The following is an 8,724-nucleotide window of genomic DNA, read 5'->3' as shown; positions in this document are numbered from 1 at the left end:
TTCCCTCCTGTGGCCTTTCTGTGTGGAGTTTGCATGTTCTCCCCGTGTTTGCGTGGGTTTCCTCCGGGTGCTCCGTTTTCCTCCCACATCCAAAGACATGCGGGTTAGGTGGATTGGAATCTTTAAATTGTCCATAGGTGTGCGAGTGGGCGTGAATGTGTTTGTTTGTCTGTTTGTGGCCCTGCGACAGACTGGCGTCCTGTCCTGGGTGTACCTCGCCTCGCGCTCTATGACTGCGGATAGGCTCCAGCACCTTGCGACCCTTGATTGGACTAAGCGGTTGAAGAGTGAGTGAGTGAGTTTGAATATTAAATATCTTGTCTTTGTGGTGTTTTCAATTGAAAATAGGTTGAAGAGGATTTGCAAATCATTGTATTCTGTTTATTTACATTTCACACAACATCCCAAATTCATTGGAACTGGGGTTGTAGTTAGAATGAAAGTTTTGCAAGCTTTGTTTTTCTATTCTAATACAGAAAAAACAGATACCTTAGTTCAAGAAATAGTACATACCTTAGTTACACCATTCTTACTTAAGGCCTCACGGAGAAGGTCAAAGTTGTATTTACAGTCATCTTCACTTTGTGCATCAAACTTCACCTTGCTCATGTCAATGGAGCCAGGGATGATCCAGTCCATGAGCTGACAGTGACACGCCTGCATGAGCACATACACATAAAAACAGTTCAGTAAAAGGTTTCTGCCCTCTCGACCAGTGCAAAGTGCAACAAAAAAATGAGTGCCATTTGGCCTGAAAATGAAGGGACACCTGAACCCAGCTGCTGTACTTCTGTGAAGCTGGTCTTCAGGAGCTTGTTGAGCCAAGCCGTCAACTGAAAACGGCTGATTTTTTCACCCAAAGAGTCTGGAGTCACAACCACAGTTGCCATCGTGCAGCTTTCTAAAAATAAAAGCAGAATGAATGAAATGCTGGTCACACAGACTGCAGCTTATTTGCTGATGCAACATGAAAATCAGTAAGGTATATCTTATATAGTATATTATATTCCAATTCTAAGGTGGAACTATGCTAGTATGTAAAGGTATATCCAAATATCTAAAAGGAAGAGCAAAATAGGAGAGTAGAAAAGAGTAGAGTAGAGCCACTTAGGTGCCTGGTCTTGAGAACCAGGGGATGCGAATATGAGCGTAGTTGGTTGATCACATTCTTCGCGTTGAGCTGAAATGATTCATCAATAAACTTATTTTCTTAACAGAATGGCAATGACAAATGATATTTACTACCACTTTATAACAGTATTACAATAAAATAATGTATTTGACAAAATGTCAAACTAACCGGTTTCTGTTTCTCACACATATGCCGCGTTCACACCGGGTGCGATCAGACCTACAAATTCGCGGGGGTCGCGTGGCGACGGATTGTGCCTCCTTCATCCGTGTGTGTCGCTCTGCTTTTGCTGCGAAAATTCACCCAGGTGCGTCATCAATAGGAGGAGCTTCCATTTCCGCTCGCCAGCTCCGGTTGTCAGTCAAGTTAACATGACGGACCTTGATCACACGGAGCGAGTTGTTGTGGAAAGACTCCCAATACAGGGAGTATCATTATTTGCTGCAGGAGCTGCGTTCTGGATGACCAGATGCTTTCAGCGGTCCCTTCCGCCTCTGCGGGACCCAGTTTGAGGACCTCCTGTCCCGTTCACGCAGCGCACATATAAACAATAAAAAAAAAGAAAAGAAAAAAAGAAACTCCGCTGCTTTGCTGCAGCTGGCTCTTCCCCCAAAAAACTCTGTCATAATTATGTTTAGAACCAGCATCATTTGTTTTATTATACATCTGTGTAGTTAATAAGTAAATAATCTCCATGGACGATTTGCTTGCGTGCGCACGTAAAATAAAAAGAGAAGAAAGAACTCCGCTTTTTGCTGCGGGGCTGCTGCTCGCTCCAAAAAAACTCTGTCATAATTGTGAAATAAGGACAAAAGAGACATAAGTCCGCTCACAGGCTGCTACCAGATACAGGACATGTTCACATCTTCAGTCAAACTCCAGACATCTCCACGTTACTACATATCGTCTCTGATTGGTCATCGCAGCGCGACCAGACAAAAAAGTTCAGATTTTGAAACTGGGGAGGAGGGCAACACGACGTGATGCCACGCAATATCGCGCCACAAACCGCCAATCGCTCAAAATCGCTTCACTCGCGTCCATTGCTCTGCGTGATTTGGCACCAAAACGCTCCTTACATAGGAATTACCATGGCAACCTGTCGCTGCTGTCGCTCAACGTCATGCCCGGTGTGAACGCAGCATTAGAATGTCCTTCTAGTGTTATAACTGAATAATTTAAGACTGTTGCTCAAACCAAACAAATATTTCCAAAGCATCACAGAGCCTGAAAAAAATGCAATGGATATTTTAAAAGTACAGTTTTCTTGCAACATAGACTGTCAATATACGGCCATGCAGGGCACTCCAAGGCAAAATGTGTAACTCTGGGATTAGGACCTTGGCCAGGGGCCCTTGAACTGAGGATCCCCTGGTCTCAGGCCACTGCTGTTTTTCTCAAACTACATTGATAATATAGTTTATAAATTCTAAATGTACTTTGAGAGAAACTAAAATTTTAGCTGGAATAAATTAGAGAATTAGAGAAGATCCAAAATATATTCAAACTTGTGCACCCAATTCTTGCTTTTTTTTTAAAGTCATGAACAATGCATGCTGTACAATCATTCCACCCTGACAAAAAACAGGTCAATGGCATCTGGGGAAATTCAAAGAGCTTCTGTCCAGGGTGTGAGGGGTCTACAGTGATGCTTCCTGCCCATTTCGTCACTCTGCTGTTTTACAAAGAAACATCTAGTCATATAGCCTACATCCATTTATGAATTACAGGCTATGAAATTATTTAACATACAACACGAGAGGTAATTCCCCATATACTATATTATTTTTCAAACCATCTGTGAATATATCGTTGTATATCAGAAGCTGCCAATCTAATCAAAGCCACATGTTATGTACTGTTTAAAATGCAATGCATGTAAAATATAATAATGATAATAATAATAATAAAAGCTTTTGCACTTATGGCCTAAGACACACTATTCTGAAGTATAAGTGTGGACCCTTGCAGGGGTGATGGTCAAGCAGTTAGTGGGTTTGTTTTTGGAGCATAAGGAGGTCACCCCTGTCCATTCTCTCTGAAATGTGTAGTTGCGTCAGGAAAGACATCCGGTGTAAAACTTGTGCCAAATCCCCAAACGATCTCTACTGGATCCACTGACCCATGGTACTATTTGTATATTTTTTTTATTTGGTGTGTTGAAATGTTGAGTTGTTTTTATGCTTGCAAAACTTCAGATTTTCTTTCTTTCTTTAGAGATGATTTTATTTTTATACTATGAACAGCACATATATTTTCTGACTGAAAGTATTACTAGCAGAGGTGGTAAAATCACAAGTCAGAATTTCAATACATCCACTTGGAAAATGATTCACAATATTAATACCAGCATTTTGGCATCAAAATTAATCCTATATCTTGAAATACTCCCCCCACCTTGAATGTAACAAGTATGGTCTATTGGTAAAGGTTGTCCCTGCTCTTCAAAACCTTTATAAACACAATTCTTTCACAAAGGTTTTATTTCAGTAAACACTGTGTGAATAACAGAACTTAGGAGGAGCCATGCTCTTCAAAACTGTAAACACATAAACCATTGTCAAGGTTTTATGTCAGTCACACTGTGTGAATAACAGAACTTAGGAGGAGGCCATGCTCTTCAAAAACTTAAAAACATAAACCATTGTCAAGGTTTATGTCAGTCACACTGTGTGAATAACAGAACTTAAGGGCCTTTCACACTGCAGGCTTTAATGCAACGCTTTAACGCCCCCTAGCGCATCAGGCCGATGCTGTAGAGATTGCGGCTACGTCACACTCTGCCTGTTTCACACTCTGAAAAAAGTTCAGGCGATCGCCATCGTGAATTTGCGACGCCTGAACCACAAAAAAAGCTTTAAAAAACAGCAGTAGAACGATTCTCCCCATCACCCCGCTGGGGAGAAGCTTTTTTTCAGCTACTTTACGGAGTGACCGCCGACCGAGGGAGGACTGATGACTTGGTGGGATATCAATCGAACCGCGACAGCGGGCCGACCCACACGAGAAGCCGGCCTTCAGGCATCATCACTGGGCAGACCGAGGCAGGCAGCCGGGGTGATGGAGCAAACCCACTCAGTCCGAAATCTCCCACTTTTTTGGATATATGCGAAGTCCCAGTTTGCCCCAACGGAGGTTAGTTCTGCAGCTTTATCGAGGTGAGGATAAAATAAAAGTAAAACGTGACGTTTCTGCGATGCTGTGAAAGTTTATGATCGGCTAATGTTAGCTTAGCTTTTTAGCACAGTTGATCGGAGTGAACGCTTTAATTTGTAGATGGTTCAGTCTTTATTTTTACCAAATAAAGCTACAGCTTTTTTCAGACACCACAAAGCTCAACTTTAAATATCTTATTTTTTTCTGGCGTTTTTTTCCCATCGTTTTTTTGTCGTTTTTTTTCCCCCCTTTTTTATATATAAACTGTTTAGTGTTTCTTTATATTTAAAGAAATATTTTTATTTGTCCCAATCAGGAACATTTGCTGTGCAGACAACCAAACTTCCATTGATGAGCTGAACACCACGAAGTCCAGTCGAAAGAAAACATCTCTGCTCTAAAGCAAAACCACCAGAGTTCAAAGCTGCAGGAGACCTTCATCTGGTCCTGAGAATCCAGCAGAACATTACCTGCTTCTAAATAAAAGGCTCTTTCCACAGCAACTATTTTATTATTTTTTAAAAAGCTGTTTCATTTTATATTTTAACAATAAATGAACAGATCATTAAAAATGTCCACAAATCAAAGTCAAAAGACATTTGCACAGATAGAAGCTCTCCACTTATTGTGCTCAAATTCATATTTTAGAAATGACTCTCTCCTGATAACAACATTAAAGGCAATTGCATATTTTGATGAAATTACAAGTTTAACTGACTATAAAAAAATTCATCATGAGGTTTATGTCACAGAAATCCTACTTTACAATCACACTGCAGTCATTATTAAATTATTTCCTGTTGCATTTATAATACACATTTGTATTTATTTATTGTCTTTTTCAGGTTGAAATGAGATATAAATAATCTACCAGACTTTAAAAAATGTACAAGTTTCCATGTTATTTAATTTGTCTAAAAATAAATGTCCAAGGTTCCTTATGTTAAACAAGAAATTAATCTGAAATAACAGGTGGTTTTAATTTACAGATTTACAAGAACCATTTATTGATTTATTTAGCTATTTTAATTACAAGTGTTCTAAACTTTTTTTAACAGTAATCAGAAATTTTGAGGTAACAAACAACAACAACAACAACAACAAAAAATTTCCAATGATTTTTCTTCAGAAAACTGCTCTCTAAATGAGCAGTCCTGTCACATGTTAATGTTTTGTTCAGATCAGTGGTTTCTGCACCAGTCGGATTGGTCCAATCCATTTTGTACAGATCAGTGGTTTCTGCCACGAGTCTTCCGTGTTTTGGCCCGATGCGTGGTTCCTATTGGACAACACAAAGGTACATGACAGCTCAGAGTGTCGAAAGTTAGATTGGATTGAACTTTGACCCGCGTCAGCCTGCCGACAAGTGGCAATGCGCGCTCCCGTCAGAAGGGTCATTTTAGCTCGGCTTTTGACGCGACGCTTCTGACGCGTCTAAAAAGCAACGCGTCTCATTGAAAATAATGCTTTTTAGACCAATGTTTGACGCTTCTGACGTGTCTGACGCGTACAGTGTGAAAGGCCCTTTAGGAGGAGGCCATGCTCTTCAAAAACATAAACCATTGTCAAAGGTTTTACCAAATTCTTTAGTCTGAGATCTTGTTTTTGGCTTGGCCATGACACTTGATTTACTACAACTTGCCATGCTGTGACTTGAAATTACATGTGTAATTGCATGATCACTGTAATAATATCAGTACTTATGTAGCTTTTGTGACTTCTCTAAAACAGGTACTACCAAGACAAGAGCATTATATCTCATAAACTTGAATGTTGTGTTCAATGCAGGGTTCATCAAAACTAATCATGAAGTCAAAACAACTACATTCTAATATTTCAACAGGTGTTAAAATTACAGTATATATTGCAGTTTTCTTTTTTGCATGGGGTGGGGAGTTTTTGTCATGGTAGACACCCACTTCCTATATGAAATATCTCCCAAATTACACAATGCACAATCTCTGAAGTGGATGTAAGCATATCTGAAAAAAAAAAAAAAAAAAAAAAATTCTAACATTACCACCCCCTGCTAGTATTACATGTAAATTTAATGATTACTGTTATTTTATGTATTCTTCTGAACAATTATAGTCTTAAAGATGAGGTTTATTGCTATAAAGCTATAATATATTAGTGCTGCCAAAGCTGACTGATTTCACGGGTGGGGGGTGGGTGGGCTTTCTAATCTCCCATTGTCTGTCTGTGGAAAAGGGAGTCTGATGGCTTTCTGTCAAACACTGTGATTAAATCAACATCAGGCGTTTTCTTTTCAAGCTGCATTTTGTTTGCTGTTCAGTGTTATTTTGCGGTCTTGTGCACGTTAAAACACGGAGCTGCTCCTCACGTTGATCCACGCTGCTCTTCCTGCGCTCCCTCCCTCTACGTATAGAAACCAGAAACCGTCAATGAAATCTCGCGTGGTCCACTTTTTGCCGCGAACGTGTCCGATACACAACTTTGGCTGTGGATTGACAACTTGCACTTTTGAAACGTGAACTGGTCAGAAACATCACATGCACTAAAAATGCTGCTCGCCACGAGCATTGTTCACTAGGGATCATCCGCAACATTTCACTTTTTCACTTTACGTGTTGCTCGGTGTTGCTGTTGTATGTTGACGCAAATCACACATGTTACACACGCAAAGAAATCACAACCACGCGTGGCGGCAGGAACCTATGCGTCACATCATGTTAACAATGAACTAGTTTAAAGCACTTAGCAGGGAAGGAAAATCTCCCCAGCCCCCCACATCATCTATCTGCCGGTGTCTTTGTGTGTTGGGTGTGCACAATCCTGATTCATAAGAAACCTGTTACAGCATGAATATATGTTACTTTATCGTTAGATATAAAGTGTTGGCTTGATTGACAAGATAGAAAATTCATGAACAACTTACCTCGGTTGTCCCGTCGATGCACCCAGAACTGTAGTCAGCGTCTAAAACGCGAGGAAATTCTACAGTCATGTGACCGCCGCATTGCCCAGTGATTGGACGGCTTCTCTAAAGGGGGCTGACCTATTGGCGCACACACAACGCCATCAAAAATTGGGCCAAAATATTAGAAACCAATCATCAGTTTTCTCCCATTAAGCAGATACATGTGGCTGAAACTGTGGCAAGCTAGCTTTGCTAACGCTAGAGAACACAAGTTTAACTTGTCCTCTTCAGCACAGAGATATAGAGAGATCAAAAGAAAAGGAAAACTCTTTTTTTTTTCTCAGGGAGACACCATTAGCATTATAGCATCGTTAGCATGTCTGCTAGATGTGTCTGTCAGGCCTTCGTTACATCGCTGTAACATTGTAATTACGCCCTAGAAACATTACAGTGCCATTAATAGATGATTTTATCATTAAATTAAGGTTTTGTGACAGAAATACGAGTGATCACAGCGTCACTCAAGCCAAATGTTATTCTACACGGCAAAATATCAAATCAAATCAATTTTATTTATATAGCGCCAAATCACAACAAACAGTTGCCCCAAGGCGCTTTATATTGTAAGGCAAGGCCATACAATAATTACGGAAAAACCCCAACGGTCAACACGACCCCCTGTGAGCAAGCACTTGGCGACAGTGGGAAGGAAAAACTCCCTTTTAACAGGAAGAAACCTACAGCAGAACCAGGCTCAGGGAGGGGCAGTCTTCTGCTGGGACTGGTTGGGGCTGAGGGAGAGAACCAGGAAAAAGACATGCTGTGGAGGGGAGCAGAGATCAATCACTAATGATTAAATGCAGAGTGGTGCATACAGAGTGTTGGGTATTTTCTCCTCCAAACATTCTTAAAACCTTTGATAAGACAAACAGAGTCAAGAAACACCAGTGAGACAGAAAGTCAAATTAATCACGCGCGGAGTGCGGCCAGGCTGTACACCAAGGCTACACTAAAGTCTGGCCTGTGCTCCCGCTCTTTTTATTAGAGAAGCCCTCATTACATCATAAAACTTGTCCTAAGGGGGGGGGACAACGCGAGACAAGTTTCTTCCCGTAACATAAACACATACGTCAATAAGTGCAGCTGTAAGGAAAAACAGTTTCTTTCTTTTACTCTTATTGTCGGAGGTCAGCACATCTCGTTCGTCTGTTGCAGTTATCAGCTGTTGTGCATCTGCCTGGAGTGTCCTGGTCTTCACACTAAGCATCACATATCACAAGGCCATAATTTCACAATGGTCAAAACAACCTACAGTTCTTTTACTCCCAGTTCAGACTGACCCCAGCATGCTAAAACAAAGTTGAATAACAAATACATTCTCAGGGTTACTTTTAAGACAGGTGCATAACAGCACAATAACGTTTTCATAAGGAAGAAGACAAAGGTACAAATGTTTAACAGTGATAACATATATATATATATAACATAACATACATATATATAACACAGAGCAAAAAGAGAAAGAAACACTCAGTGCATCATGGGAACCCCCCAG

The 8,724-nt window shown here is 40.5% G+C and overlaps 1 long non-coding RNA gene across 1 annotated transcript; it reads right to left on the bottom strand.

Moving 5' to 3' along the window:
• Positions 1–511: 511 nt before the first annotated feature.
• LOC117511698 lies at positions 512–7,250 on the bottom strand. The gene is made up of 3 exons (XR_004561046.1): positions 7,188–7,250; positions 768–901; positions 512–657 (listed from the first exon to the last, which is right to left on the bottom strand). It is a non-coding gene; the product is annotated as an uncharacterized LOC117511698 (long non-coding RNA).
• Between the last annotated feature and the right edge of the window lie 1,474 nt (positions 7,251–8,724).

The sequence above is a fragment of the Thalassophryne amazonica genome, chromosome 6 (assembly GCF_902500255.1).
Source record: "Thalassophryne amazonica chromosome 6, fThaAma1.1, whole genome shotgun sequence".
Lineage (NCBI taxonomy): Eukaryota > Metazoa > Chordata > Actinopteri > Batrachoidiformes > Batrachoididae > Thalassophryne > Thalassophryne amazonica.
Note: the sequence above shows the minus strand (reverse complement) of the source record. Positions and strands in the feature narration are given on the sequence as shown.